Raw genomic sequence first — 16,251 nt, 5'->3', positions numbered from 1 at the left:
ATATCATACATGCCATGGGTGAAAGAAAGAGTCACTTACCTCTGCTACAGGAGGAATTAGAGTGTCCCATCACCATCAGCCAAGGTCTCTTTACTCACCAGTGGACCTGAAAACACAGCACACCAAACAACACTTAATGGACAATTTCATGGCCACAGTGGAAACCTAAATAGGGTTTGCTGCTCCAGGGCTGAGGGCCCTAAGAACTGTGAATCCCAAGTTCCCCTGTTGAGGTGTCTGCCTCAGTTCTTTCTTCGAGGAAGTAGAGAAGCAGGGCTTGGCTGGATGCCCTCTCTAGACGTGAGAGAAAAGGTGTTAGAGACAGCTAGCAAACAACACTTCCCAGACCACCTTTAGGAAGGACACCTGTGATGAGATAAAACAGACCAGTTCTCTCCTCTGCTTGCCCTGATGAATATTTCCACTGGTCTGGGGAGAAGATGGGAAGCTTTCCCTCATCTGTGCTTCAGTACTGAGGACACCAATGAGCATGAGCACCAGTGGGGATTATCTTGGAGCCAGACTTAGGAGCCGATTCAGGGGAAGGTGTGGAACTAACAGTGGGTAGAGAGCGTATCTGCAGCTCTGCAGTTCAAGTTGTGTGCCTCCAGGATGCTCCAACAACTTTGTTTACAGATTGGAGATATTTTTATCCCAACCTCCAATTAGAGGTAATTTTCTTTTCCTACAAATTGTACCATCCAGTGTTTACTTCCTGGCAGCACCAAAGAGAGACCAGGGCCTCTGCTATTCTCCCTCTTTCACTGCAGGGAATCTTGCGCCTCCTTCGGAGTCCCTTCAAGGGTCAATTCTCTACTGCATAGTTTGAGGAAGAGGCAAGTTCTTCCTGATGGCCTTGGGTCCAAGCGTTGCACCTGGTAATTTGTACTGATGGAAGGATCTTTTTGTGGTTGCCATTGCAGAGAGTCTGGATATCTTGTTCCAGGACTGGAAATAGTGGATATTTCATTCTATTTTCCAGAACTCTAATGTGATGAGGATTATGCCACAAGCCTTTTTCCCCCCCAGAGATTATTCAATACCAGGCCTCTTAAGCAAATGATAAGGGCTCTAGAGAAGACTCTGAAGTTTCTATTTAATCTCATGGAATTGTATTCCCACAAAATTTGGGATCAGGAGGAGTGGGTGTGTTTGGTCTTCTGTGATGATATCAGGTACTCAAGATACTCAATAGCAATGCAGAGATTTACTGCAGTTGGGAGGCCACTGTAGCCTTACAAAGGTCAGGGAACCATCTCCTAAGAGTGTCTACAGTCTGCACCCTTTATACTCTGAGGTCTCCCCTTATTCCTATCAGTCTTTCCAGGGAGTATTTTGTCTTCTGGCCAGGCTTTGTTCCCTAGAATTGCACTGCCTAGTGTAGTTCAAGCCTGGCATTAGCAGCTGCTGAGGACAGACTCCCAGAAGAGGTGGGGAGCTCTGCTAAGCACTAAGATACTCCTTGCGCACCCCCCACAGCAATGGCCACCTCACTGCCACCAGCCTAAAGCAAACTGCATCAGTTTTCATTCAGATTGTTAAAATGATCTGTAGGCACCTGCCTGTATCTTCTGTCTCTAGACTTTTCTCTTCAAAATTGTGAGTAGCACAGGTACTAGAACATTGGTAAGTGCTCAATGAATATCCGTGGAATGAATGCCTATAAGACTCTTGCATCCTATAAACCCAATATCAGCTCATGTTGTTCTGTTTAAAATTCTTAAGTGGCTCCATATTACCTTCAGAATCCAGTTAAAATCTCTTCTATAACTAAAAAAGTCATGGCTGAAATAAAGAAGTCCTTTGGTCATGAATAACATCATGTCAACATCTCGTATTACACCCTCATCTATAGCCTTGAATCTAGCTACTCTCAGTTATTTGAACTTCTTACTGCTTGTCATGCTCTCTCAAGCCACTGGAGTAACCTACATGGTCCCTTTTGCCTACATTGTCTCCTCTTCAGCCCACTCAGTTTTCTAGCTTTCATGTGTCTTTGAGGAACCACTTCAAACGTCACATCCTCATGGAAGAATTTCTTGACCACATTGTTCCTTCCAAGATGATTTTTTTAAAGAATCTATTACCTGGATTCTATGATTCTTTTTTTAAAAGTTTATTTATTTATTTTTGGGGGGGGGAAGGGCAGAGTGAGAGGGAGAGAGAGAGAATCCCAAGCAGGCTCCATGCTCTCAGCACAAAGCCCAACATGGGGCTCAATCCCACTCCCTCCAAGATGATTTAGGTGCCCCTCCTCTGTCCTTCCATAATACACTATGCTTGCATATATTTTACACTTTATCACATTGTATTCTAATGCCATATTTTCTCTGTAGTTGTTTTCAGACTTCTAGAATTTAATAGTTTTCCACCCTCCTTCTTTTCTAATATACACCTTTGAGACTACAATTTCTTTCTAAATGCTGCATTATCTGCATCCCAAAAAATTATGCTATATATTTGCCTTTGTTGTCACTTGTCTCCAAGTATTTTCTAATGTCCTATATGATTTCTACTTGACAATTTGTCATTTAGAAGTCTGCTTTATTAATTTCTCAATATCTGGGGACTGGGGACTATGTGGCCATTACTGACTTTTAGGTGTCTTTTTTTTAGTATTTATTTATTTATTTATTTTGAGAGAGAGAGAGAGAGAGAGAGAGAGAGAGAGAGAGGAAGCAGGGGACGGGCAGAGAGAGAGGGAGAGAGAGAGAATCCCAAGCAGGCCTCATCTTCAGCACACAGGCTCGATCTCATGAGCCAACAGATCATGACCTGAGCCAAAATCAAGAGTCAGACACCTAACTGAGCCCCCCAGGTACCCCTACTGACTTTTAGTTTTATTGCACGGTGGCCAGAGAACAAGGTCTGTGTGAAATCAGTGCTTCATATTCACTGAGAGTGACTTTACAGCTTAGTGAGGGTGAGTTGTTTTAAATGCTTCCTGCATACTTAAAAAAAAATGTATTCTCTAATGGTTAGGTATAAGGTCTTTTATATATCCACTCAGTTAAATTTTATTGTGCTACTTGAAACTTCAATATTTTTGCCTCTTTAAAAAAAACGTTTTTTAATGTTATTTATTTTTGAGGGAGAGAGAGGGAGAGACAGAGTGTAAATGGGGTTGGTGCAGAGAGAGAGACACACAGAATCCGAAGCAAGCTCCCAACTCCTGAGCTGTCAGCACAGAGCCTGACGTGGGGCTCCAACTCACAGACTGTGAGATCATGACCTAAGCCAAAGTAAGACACTTAACCAACTGAACCACCCAGGCACCACAATATTTTTGCCTTTTTTAAAAAAAATGTAGCTAGTAATTTCTGGGAAAGATTTGTTAAATATTACACTATGATTATGGATTTCTCATAATTTCATTACAATTCTGTAGAAATGTTTTTGTTCTTAACTACATGGCGTATAGGCTCAGAAGTGTTGTACCATTCTCATGACACCATGAAGCACTGAGACTTTCACCCTCTCCCTGTCTTCTCTCCTCTCCCTCACTCTCCCTCTAGCTCAACCAGAAAAATGCTATCTTTGTCTGCCTCAGAGCAGCTTCTTCTATTCTCAAGTTCTTTGGAGCCTTAGCTACTCTCCCAAATAGGCCTAGTAAACACTTTCTTCCAAATAAACTTAGTCTTCTCCATGAATAAAATCATGGCAAATGCAACTATCAATGTTGCAAAACACATATGATAATTATGCTTTCCACATCATATTCTGCAATTGGAGGACCATGAGCTCAGTGCAGGGCTTGTGGTATATCTCTACATTTGTCCTCCTAAGGGCCAACTGCATAGTGGTTGCTTAATAAACATGTTAGAATGTTAAGTAAAACACACTTACATAGGTATCACAGGACATATGTTACAGAATCTCCCACAAAGATTTTCAGAACAAAAGAATGTCCTTGTGCTGGGGCACCTGGATGGCTCAGTTAGTGGAGCATGTGATTCCTAATCTCAGGGTCATGAATTCAAGGCCCATATTGGGTGTAGAGATTACGAAAGAAAGAAAGAAAGAAAGAAAGAGAGAAAGAAAAAGAAAAGAAAAGGAAAGAAAGGAAGAATATCCTTGTGCTCGGAATGATTGAGGAAATCGTCACCTTCTTCCAGATTGAGGAGATCTAGAAAAACTGTATAACCTTGGGAATCACCTTCTGTCATTTAATTTTCCATCTAGCACACATTATATTGTGTATGTTCTTGTACGAGTTAGGAACCAGAGATAATAAGGGCACAGTTTCTTTCTTCATGGAGCCCACAATCCAGTGGGAGAGACAGGAACAAAAATAATTATGCCTTAGGGGTCTAGTAACTCACAGAATGAGCTGGTATGGATATCTACTGCTTTACTGAACCATGCAGGGAAATTCTGAATAGAGTATAACAGAAAAATTAAAATGCATATTGAGCTTGAAGTAAAGAAATAAATCCTCAAGTGACAGTAAGAGGGAGGAATTTAAAGCCAAAAGAGTAGCATTGCAAACCAGAGCCTTGGTGGTGTGAACAGCAGGAGGAGGGAGCCCTAGAACTGGGGGAGCCGTTAACACCCATGTGCATGAGGGGGCATGTCCTACGACCCACTGGAAGCAGGGCTTTGGAACTGAAATCCTGTTCTGTCAGGGAAAGATGGCTAGAAAAAAATCTCCATCCATTGGTTTCTGCCCTAAGGCTCTGGGGAAGAAAGAAATCAGTTTCCTAGGAGAAACTCAAACTTCCAGACCTATGTCATATTCTGGTGTGTGATGTGACTTAACTTTATCTCATGGGATGGAAGTCCTCAAACCCCAAAATTAATGTAAAACCTTTTCCTTTTCTTTTTTGTTACCATAGTCATGGAGGAAACCTTTGGACCAACCGGTAGAAGCAAATGCACAGCTCTTCCTGGCATGTCCTGAGAACATACAGGGCCCCCACAGAATAAAACAATCCCTAATGAAGACTTTAATAGTAAGTGTACAAACCCCAGGAGGAAATCACTTGCCACAGGCAGAGTCAACACACATAACAAGCCGGAGAATCAGCACCTCCAAATCTTGAGACAATGAAACAACCCAAAAGAGATAATAAAATAAGTAGGCTTACAAAATTTAGAGAGATTAAAAGGACTAGAAAACAGAAATAAAAGGATGCTGGAAAAGAATAAGCAGATAAGGAAAAGAGCCGTATGGAATTTCTAAAAAATGAAACATCTGGGAAAAAAAAAACTTCAGTGGATGAATTAAGAGCTGACTGAAAAAAAAAATTAGTGAAATGAAAGTTAGATCTTAGAAAATTACCAAGGATGAGGCACAGAGAAGTAAAGACATGAAAATATGAAAAAGATGTTAAGAGACGTGCAAAACAGAATAAAAGTTGTGTAGGAATAAAGTGAGAACAAGGAAAAGGCAGTCATTTAGGAAGTAATGGCTCAGAATGTTTTAGAATTGATGTCATAAATCCCTAGTTTGAAGAAGCTATCCTAAACACAACATCCCATGATAAAGAAAGCTCTCATTTTGTTTAGTCACCCCTAGCCACATGAGTCATTCCTAGACATAATAGAGTGAAATATTAGAACCCCAAACTAAAAGAAAAATCTCAACACTAGTTATGTTGAAAAGGTAGGCTATTTACAAGGAAACAGCAATAGTGATAGCAGAGCCGGGAACAAAATGGAATAATAGCTTCAAAGTGTGGAGGGAAATGAGAAGTCAGTCCAGGATTCCATAACCAGCTCAATTATAAAGCTGAGCAAATCCTTAATCACAAAGCACTCAATTGGGGCTCACAGTATACCTTACTGTGTTCTGGCCACTGTCAGAAATTCATCTTTTTCCTGTTCCTTTTTTTTCTTCCTCTCCACTTTCCCATTTTCCCTCCTCTTTTTCCTCTCTTTCTCCTTTTCCTTTTGTTTGTTTGTTTGTTTTTTTGTTTTGTTTTGTTTGTTTGTTTGTTTGTTTGTTGTTACTCTTGGAGCAAATCAGCCACCATCTTCCACAAATTAGGCCGGACTGGGAGGAAGGACACCCAAACTTGGCTACTGAGTAGCCCTTGGTTAATTCCTTTCAATTCTCTAGGATTTATTTTCCTAATTTTTTGTCATGACAATTACATATCTTCTGTCCCTTACAGATTTTCTGTGATTATTGAAGTGAAATGGCAGACAAAAAAGCCTTTTGGAAGAAGGAAAAGCAAATGGCACACAAGCAGAGGACTACTATTCTCTTCAAGGAGGTAGAGAAAGTTTTCCATCCACTTCATTTTCTCCTTCTCCTCCTGGCTGGCTGGATAATCTCGTGTTGGAGTCTCTCCTGCAGCAGACATGGATAGTAGAGCCAGCCCTGCCAGTGCCCGAGATGCCAGGCTGGGTGAAGCCTCCTTCCTGAATAAGAAAGGCTGCCTAGTTCCCTATGCAGGGGCTGAAAAGTATTAACTGTGGCAAGGAGGATTAGTCATATGCCACTTAATTCCTGTTAATCAGGATTGAGGGGAGCTTGTGCTTGTAAATTACAGATGAGCCAGCTGCCATCCTGAGGTCCTGCTGGGCTGGTCTCTGCTGGGCACAGTGGGCACAGCGCAGCAGGACTCTCAGACGCCTGCTGAGCCATTCTGGCCCTCCTTCATTTCTTTTGCCTTCAAGTTCTCTCCCTCTCTTTCTCCCCATCACTTCTCAGATTTGATTCTCTTTCCTATCATTTATTATTCCTCCTCTTCCACTTCTAAGTTAACATTCCTTATTTACATTCCTTTCTCTGACTTACATTTTCTCTGTTTTCTCTGACTTACATTTTTGTCTTGTTTAAAAAAAAATTCAGCTGAGTAAATTTGAATATTTAATTGGTTTTATTAAGTCATTCACGAATCAGGCAGCATCCCGTCCAGCAAGTAGAGAGATGCTCCAAGGAGTTGTACAATTTTTGTACAGGAGGGTAGGGCAAGAGGTTATTAGCAAAACCTCCTTTATAAAGGAGGGTAGGGCAAGAGGTTATTAGCAAAAGAAAAGAAAGGTTTGCTCCAGGCCAGGGCATCTCTTTTGTGAAGAGGGATGAGAGTTTTCATTGAGCAGATAACCTCACTAGTGCTGATCAGGAAATTTCAGATTGACTCTTTAAAGGTCACATTCCTGGGAGAGATTGAAACTGTAATTAAGTCTTGGTTTGCTATTGTGAGGGCCGATGGCTCTATTTTGGGCCTGTCTGTTTTGTAATAATTGCCCTCTTTTGGTCAGCTTAAGAGGTGTGATCACAAATTAAGGCACTAGTGCCACTCTCAGCTACTGCTCTGTGGTTCTGATGGTTTTTCACTGATCCTCTGTGTGATATTCATAGGTCATGACGTTTTTTTGCTTAATCCCTGTGATACTCTCAGATCACAACTCTGGGTTCACAATCCTTAAGTCAGTCATGCTCCTTCTCCTCCAACATTCTAGTCTCAGGGAGATCATCCGCTTGGTAGCTATCAGCTGTGAACATGCATTTAAAGCTTTTGAGATGAGGGGCGCCTGGGTGGCTCAGTCGGTTGAGTGACTTTGGCTCAGGTCATGATCTCATAGTCTGTGAGTTCGAGCCCCGAGTGGGGCTCTGTGCTGACAGCTCAGAGCCTGCAGCCTGCTTCGGATTCTGTGTCTCCCTCTCTTTCTGCCCCTCCCCCACTCATGCTCTGTCTCTCTCTCTCTCTCTCTCTGTCAAAAATAAATAAACATTAAAAAATTAAAAAAATAAATAAAGCTTTTGAGATGATATAGCACACCAGGGAGATCATAGGTAAGATAATTCCCAATGTTTGGAGTGTACTTTGAAGCCATTGTCCCCCAAACCCAAAGCAATCAAAATCAAGTGAGTCAAAAAAAGATCTTGTTTAAAGGAATCACTCCTTCAGGCCAAATGGCTGCTCAGTGATCTTATGTAATGGGGTTTCCAACCTCCTCAAAAGTGTTGATCGAGGTATAGCAGATGGCCATAGCATAGGTACCTCCTTGCTCAGATAAAAGATAATCAGGGGCTATCCCATTATCCAGAAGAACATTGACCAGAGAGTCTAGGGAACTTTGTTGGGCTGCTATTACTTCAGCAGCAGATTTTGCAATAAGAATTAAGAAGTTCCTCAGTGTGCCTGCATGGTTCAGTTGGTTAAGCATCTGATTCTTGGTTTCAGCTCAGGTCATGACCTCACGATTTGTAGGATCAGACTCCAAGTTGGGCTCTGCACAGATAGCATGGAGGCTGGGATTCTCTCTCTCTTCTCTGTGCCCCTCCCCCACTTGCATGAACTCACACTTACCCATGTTCTCTCTCTCAAACTAAGCAAATAAACATTAAAAAAAAAGAATTAAGGAGAAGTTCCTAATCAAAGCCTCATTTATATTTATTCCTAGCCAGGGAAGGAGAGTCCTGCCAAAAGGAGTGAATCCTGAATCACAAAAGCCTTCATATACAAACTTCTGCTGCTCTCTTCCAACTTGAAAATGTAAATTCAGAGGCCTTTGTCAATGCAATGTCTTATTTGCTTTGTGAGAAGTTTGAGATATGATTACATTTTATCCTAGCCTGAAATGATACAGATGAGGGCATTATCTTTCTAGGCCAGTGTCAGAGTAAAGGAAAGAAAAAGAAGGATAAAGGGTTTTGGGCTTAAAGTATGAAGTCTTGTTTTATCTTCTTGGGTGAAAACAGTCTACTTCAATGTCAACTATTTCTCTTCTTGGTCAGTTTGATTCAGAGGTCCCGTGTCTGTACAGAATCAGCTGTCAGGTGGGGCCTTCTTTAGCTATGAGATGTGCATCCAAAGCTTAATACCTTCCAGTTTTGCAGCAATGACAGTGTCCAGGGGCACTTGGTAAGCTTCCTTCCAATGGGACTTGAGGGCTGTCTTCTTGATAACGTTTCCAGAAAACCCAGTCATCAGGCCCTACATTATAGCCAAAAGGATTCTTCAAACTGGGATCTAGGAAGCCTTCTTTAACCTGTTGATGACAGGCTTGAGCATAAAACATTAGAGCCTCCCAGTAGCTTGCCATACTAGCATGAGACAAGTGATCAGCAGAAGGTTGTATACCAACAGATATTGGCCTATCAGTGGCTATCTCATACAGAGTGAGTTTATGTTTCCCAGAGTGGGTACTGCATATAGTCAATAAGACCAAAGGCAATGCCTTGGACCAGGGAAGTCCAGTAGTTACTGCAGGTTTAAAAAATTTAAGTTTAGGATCCCATTAGTTCTTTTGGCCTTGCCTTATAGTTGAGAGTGATAGGGGCAGTGTTAATTGTAAGAAGTTTGCAAGGCTTTCATTAAGGCTTGTATGATTTACCCAGTGATGTGAGTGTCTTGATCATTGGAGGTCATGGAAGGTATACCCCAAGTGGGAAACCCAACAGCTTCTTTGCCACTGAGGGGCATTAGCCTTGTGGCAGGGGAAAGCTTCAATCCATATGGAAAAAAAAACCACACACACGGGGCACCTGGGTGGCACAGTCAGTTAAGCATCCAACTCTTGGTCTCGGCTTAGGTCAAGATCTCACAGTTTGTGAGTTTGAGCCCCACATCGGGCTCTGTGCTGATGGTGCAGAACCTGCTTGGGATTCTGTCTCTCCCTCTGTCTGACCTTCCCCTGCTTGTGCTCTGTTTCTCAAAATAAATAAATAAACTTAAAAACCTTTAAAAAAGAAAACACACACACACACACACACACACACATACACACACACAATAACAGGAGCATATTGAAAACCTACACTAAGTGGCAGTTGAATGAAGTTTCACTGTAGGTGTTCAAAGGATCCATAGAGAGGTCTGAGGCCTCTAGGGACAAAAATATTGTTTCCAGGATAAAGGACCTGACAGGCCAGCCTGCTGATAGACTGTTTTCACAATTTTGTAGAAGTCTCCCCACCAATGTCAATTCATAATTTGAGTCATCTTAAATGCAAAAGTGAGTGAAAAAATACAAAAACAAATAAATTGGATTTGATAGGGAGCCAAGAAGAACCAAGCAACCATCTTGGGTTTACCATGGTTCTGACTGTTTAATTTACAGATATTATGATTTTACAGATTTTTTTAAAAAATGTTTATTTATTTATCTTGAGAGAGAGCATGCATGGACATGCACACAAGAAGGAGAAGTGAAGAGAGAGAGAGAGAGGGAAAGAGAGAATCCCAAGCAGGCTCCACATTGCCAGTGAGGAGCCTGACATGAGGCTCAATCCCATGACCTTGTGATCATGCCTGAGCCGAAATCAAGAGTCAGATGCTTAACTGACTGAGCCACCCAGGCACCCCTAGAACTTTTATTTTCAATTAATCTCTTCACCCAGCGTAGGGCCCTAACCCATAACCCTGAGATCAAGAGTTGCACACTCCCCCAACCAAGCTGGCCAAGCACCCCAATTTACAGCTATTATTTACCAACCTGTTTCTCTGATTCAGGAGCAGACTGTTGCCATGCTACAGGGACATCAGGATGGTAAAAGTCTGGCATTGAGGGGCCATTTTTTTGCAGACGCAGAATAGACTTCATTCACATGTGCCACAATCTTTTTTCCCCCTCCCTATATGCAGCATTTTATTTGGACAGATTTATGTGTTCCGACCCTGTTGTGGGTCAAAGAATTACAGGATAGTGACAGGAGCACTGGGACACTAAGGGGGCTCAGATGGAAATTGCAAGAACCATAGTCCAAAGGCCTGTTCATCTTGTCTCAGTTTCCCTTTTATAGATTTCCCTGATACTCAGACTCTGTCCTTTTAGTGTAAGCCTCAGTTTTAATGACAGCAATTTCAGAAAGTAAAAGAACTCCAGTAATACCATTTACTTGTTGCCCTTTTTTTTATTGGGGTCCCAAAGGATACAAGACAGCATTTTAAGATAATAGTTAGACATACAAGAGATAACATTATAGCAGAACATATCAGATTTCTAGGAATTTTATGTAATTTGTAGAACATTTATATACCTATACAAAAACAACATAAAGAAGGCTTAGTATTACTTCTTATGAGACAGTTTCCCATATAATTTAACATATCAGGTAAACCTAATCAGTTTAACAAACACTTTGGAATATTCCAGGGCCCCTCTAAAAAAATCCCAAAGTGTCTTCCAGACCAAAAATACTTCATTTAGAATTTGGTTTTGAGAAGTTTGTAAAAACAAACACACAAATAGACAAAAACCCATATATATGGTTTTAAAGAACTTAGTTGCAGAGAATCACAGATTTTTATGAAACTTAATACATCATTATCTATTAACAAAACTTAGTTCTTTTAATTTTTTTAAAGATTTATTTTATTTTTAGAGTGTGAGCAAGGGACAGGGGCAGAGGGAGAGAGAGGATCTCTCATGACCCTGGGATCATGACCTGAGCAGAAATCAAGAGTTGGGCATTCAACCAACTGAGCCACCAAGGCTCCCCAGTTCTTTTAATATTAAGATGATTCTGTTTTCCTAAGTAATGAAAGACCTGATAGAGACAGTAAACACAGTAAATTAATTTGATAAAACATAAAGTCTTTGTTTTCTAGGCAGATCATTTAAAAGGTAAAGAAACTTTCATGACCTGTTATCAAAAGCAGACCAAAACGCCAACGAGAAAGCCAAAATCTAATTTTGCCAGCTTACTTTTTTTTAATGTTTCTTTATTTTTGAGAGAGAGAGGGAATGCACATGAGTGCGGGAGGGGCAGAGAGAGAGGAGGGACAGAGGATCTGAATACGGCTCTGTGCTGATAGAAGAGGGCCCAATGCAGGGCTTGAACTCATGAAACAGTGAGATGTCAGAGGCATCCAGATGCCCTGCCAGGTGACCTTTTTAAAAAGTAAATTACATTTGATGTCAAGAACAAGGGCAAAAGAAAAAAAATAACTTTCATTACAACTTGCAGCCCATTGACAAGTACTTGGAACAGGCATGGTGACTTTCCTCCAGAAATTCAACTGCATGGATGTTAATACTTTGCTAAGGGCAAAAGGCAACCTTAGCCTGACATTAGCCTGACCTCCAGAATCCTGTAATTCTCCTTTAACATATAAAAATCCCTTTGAAAACTTCCTTTATCTCTACCCACCTCCCAAGATATATGTTTGAAATGATCCTCCAAGCACATGACCCACTGATACTCACTGAAGAGTCTCATGACTAAGGGTATACTAGACATTAGTAAATGACCTTATCCTAACAGCAGCTAGCCCCTCAAGGTCCTGGAAACCTTGCTTTCAAACTCCTTAGACACTTATGCTATCCCTAACCCCCTCCCTCCCAATTTGAAAGTATATAACTGGCCACTCCTCACAACTCCAGTGCAGCTCTCTCTGCCCACAGGTCCTGTCCCCGTGCTTTAATAAAACCATTTTTTTTGCACTGAAGATGTCTTAAAAATTCTTTCTTGACTGTTTGCTCCCAGACCCCAACATTTCACTTCACATTTTTAAATCTTTTTAAAATTGTTTTAATGTTTATTTATTTCAGAGAGAGACACAGAGAGACAGAGAATGAGCAGGAGAGGGGCAGAGAGAGAGAGGGAGACAGAATCTGAAGCAGGCTTCAGGCTCTGAGCTGTCAGCACAGAGCCTGACACAGGGCTTGAACTCATGGACCATGAAATCATGACCTAAGCCAAAGTCAGATGCTTAACCACTGAGCCATCCAGATGTCCCTAAATTATTTTTTTCTAATTCCAATATAATTAACAGGCAGTGTTATATTACTTTCAGGTGTACAATACAGTGATTCAATAATTCTATACATTGTTTAGTGCTCATCACAGTAAGTGTACTCTTTTTTTAATAATTTTTTTAATGTTTATTTTTGAGAGAGAGACAGAGTGTGAGGGGGGGAGGGGCCAAGAAAGAGGGAGACACAGAACCAGAAGCAGGCTCCAGGCTCTGAGCTGTCAGCACAGAGCCCGATGTGGGGCTTGAACCCATGAACTGCAAAATCATGACCTGAGCTGAAGTCAGACACTCAGCTGACTGAGTCACCCAGGTGCCCTCAGCCATCATTCTAGTCATCTATTTTTTGCTGACAGTTTTGCAATAGGACAACAGGAATTTAACTAGTAAACTCAGACAGAATAAAGAAGACATCCAGAGGGCTAACAGACACATGAAAAGATGCTCGACATCATTCATGGTAAGTGAGATACAAATCAAAACCACAATGAGATACCACCTCACACCTGTCAGAATGGCTAACATTAACAACTCAGGCAATGACAGATGTTGGCGAGGATGCAGAGAAAGAGGATCTCTTTTGCAATGCTGGTGGGAATGCAAACTGGTGCAGCCACTCTTAAAAACAGTATGGAGATTCCTCCAAAAATTAAAAACAGAACTACCCTATGACCTGGCAATTGCACTACTAGGTATTTATTCAAAGGATACAAAAATGTTGATTCAAAGGGGCACAAGCACCCCAATGTTTATAGCAGTGCTATCAACAATAGCCAAAGTATGGAAAGAGCCCAAATGTCCATTGACTGATGAATGGATAAAGAAGATGTGGGATATATATGATGAAGTTTTGGGGTTATGGGGGGTTTGTGGGGTCCATTGCTGATAGCCAAGAAAGAATTCTTGAAGACATCTTTGGTGCAAAAAGGTGATTTTATTAAAGCATGGAGATAGGACCAATGGGCAGGAAGAGCTTCACTTTACATGTAGGGGTTGAGTCCAGAGAGGTAAAGTCAAGAGGGAGTTTCCAAAGAGACTTTCACATGCTAAAGACTTACTAGAGGCTTAGCTATTGTGAAGATAAGGTTGTTTCTCCCTCTAGCAACACATTAACATTGAGACAGTAAGGAGTACCTGGACTTTAGGCTGTTGATGAGATTGCCTTTTTCTGGTAAACTGGTGGAGACTCTTTTCAGTTTAACCATTTGTTTTTTGTTCTTTCTTTTTTGGGGTAGCCGGGAGTGTCCAGGGAATATTATAAGTCCCACCTAGGATGGGGTGGGGTGCTAGTTTGTGTTTTGTCCTCAGCCTGCCTCATGGTGCTTCATCATATATACAATGGAATACTACTCAGGGATCAAAAAGAATGAAATCTTGTCATTTGCAACAATGTGGATGGAACTAGAATGAATTATGTTAAGCAAAATAAATCGATCAGAGAATGACAGAGAATGACAAATATATTGCACTCACACGTGGAATTTAAGAAATACAACAGAAAAATGTAGGGGAAGGGAAGGAAATATAAGGTAAAAACAGAGAGGGAGGCAACCATAAGAGAGTCTTAAATACAGAGAACACACTGAAGGTTGCTGGAGGGGAGGCGGGTGGGGGATGGGCTAAATGGGTGATGAGCATTAGGGAGGGCTCTTGTTGGGATGAGCACGGGGTGTTATATGTAAATGGTGAATCACTGTGTTCTACTCCTGAAACCAATACTACGCTGTATGTTCTGTATGTTAATTAACTTGAATTTAAATAAATTAAATTTTAAAAATAAAGTCTTTCCCGTAGAGAAAAAAAAACTAATTAATTAATTAAAAAAAAAGAATGCCCCATCCTTATAAGTGCTTGCCTCCAAACTGGCTAAATAGAGCTCTCTTACAAATTAATTTTAGTTGAGCACCTGGATGGCTCAGTTGGTTAAGCGTCCGACTCTTGATTTCAGCTCAGGTCATGAACTCACGGTTTGTGGGTTTGAGCCCTGCATCGGGCTCTGTGCTGGCAGTGTGGAGCCTGTTTGGGATTCTCTGTCTCCCTCTGTCTCTGCCCCTCACCCCGTGTCTCTCTCTCTCTCTCTCAAAATAAATAAACATTAAAAAAAACAAATTAATTTTAGTAATACCATCTGGAGATGGAAAAATATCTCATATTTACTATATGCATGTGCATGCATGTACACACACACTGACACAAAAATCTTATAGCTTTTGTTTTTACTAATATTTGTGGAGAGGACATTTTAGGCCCAATTTTCAAATACTTCCCTCTCTTTCTCTTTGTTCTTCTGAAAAGAAACTTCTCCCTAAAGTTTGAAGTTCAAAGAATGGCTCTTTGGTCCTAGAGAAGAGGAGGATAAAAATCTACATCACAAAATACAGATTGAGTGCAGAACAATTTTATCTCCAATATTTTGATCTTTTCAAGCATTTTGAGAGGAATAGGTGAGGTTTAAGGGATTGGAAGGGGAAGGTGAACTTTGAACTTCTAGAGCAACACCTTTGGCCTGGCAGAGATTTATATGACAAAAGCAGCTCTTTCCAATCCCCCAAAGAATTGGGTTGTAGCTTTTGTTTTACATATCTTTTATCTCTTTAATTTTTCACTAGCCTTTTGCAATGAATCATTCTATGAAGCTATGTTAGAATTTTGAAAGCTTTTGAAGGCTTCTGCATACTAATTAAAACAGGCATCTCATTGTTTGATTTGAAACCCCTTGCTTTTGAGTGTACTGAAAAAAATTTTTTTTAATGTTTTATTTTATTTTTTAAGAGACAGAGAGGGACAGAGCATGAGCAGAGGAGGGGCAGAGAAAGAGGGAGACACAAAATTCAAAGCAGGCTCCAGGCTCTGAGCTGTCAGCACAGAGCCTGATGTGGGGCTCAAACCCAGGAAAAGGAGATCATGACCTGAGTGGAAGTCGGACGCTCAACCAACTGAGCCACCCAGGCACCACATGAGTGTACTTTTTAAATGATCTTCTCTATTTGGAACATTCCTCATAATGGCCATTGTAATTCAAGGTTGTTTTTAGTAAAATTTTGCCATCTTACTAGATAATCTGCAACTTATAGAAATCTAGTTCTCATACATAAAGTAAGTAGGTGTGCCAGAAGGTGGCATGCACAGCTCTCTGGAAATAAAGGATCCCCTCTCTTTTAGCTAGGCCTTTCATTTTCCTGGAGTCACACTAATAATCTGAAAAATGGGGAGAGGACTGAACCTGCAGGGAATGGGGCCTGGGGACTGATTCTAAACAAATGGAGAACTGGGAACTCATCACCAGTTCCCAACATGGAATTTGGGGAGGGATTCCAAACAAATAGGGAATTGCAAACCAAACCATCAGAATTCCCACTGTGGAATCCAGAGACATAGCTAAGGTCTGGGGTTTTCAACCTGGGGAACTGCAGTTTGAAAGGCTAGGGGCCTGGCTCCAAGCAGAACCATCTGCTAGCTAATTGGGCTTTGGGGAGATATGCCAGTTCAGTTGGGCTCTAGGCAGAACTGTCTGCCAACTCAAGTTGACCTTCCCTGTAAAGGAAAGCCAATTAAATCAGGAGTTCACTGCAAAGAAAACAGAGCTTAGAATTGACAG

This window comes from Prionailurus viverrinus, chromosome D1 (assembly GCF_022837055.1).
Source record: "Prionailurus viverrinus isolate Anna chromosome D1, UM_Priviv_1.0, whole genome shotgun sequence".
Lineage (NCBI taxonomy): Eukaryota > Metazoa > Chordata > Mammalia > Carnivora > Felidae > Prionailurus > Prionailurus viverrinus.
Note: the sequence above shows the minus strand (reverse complement) of the source record.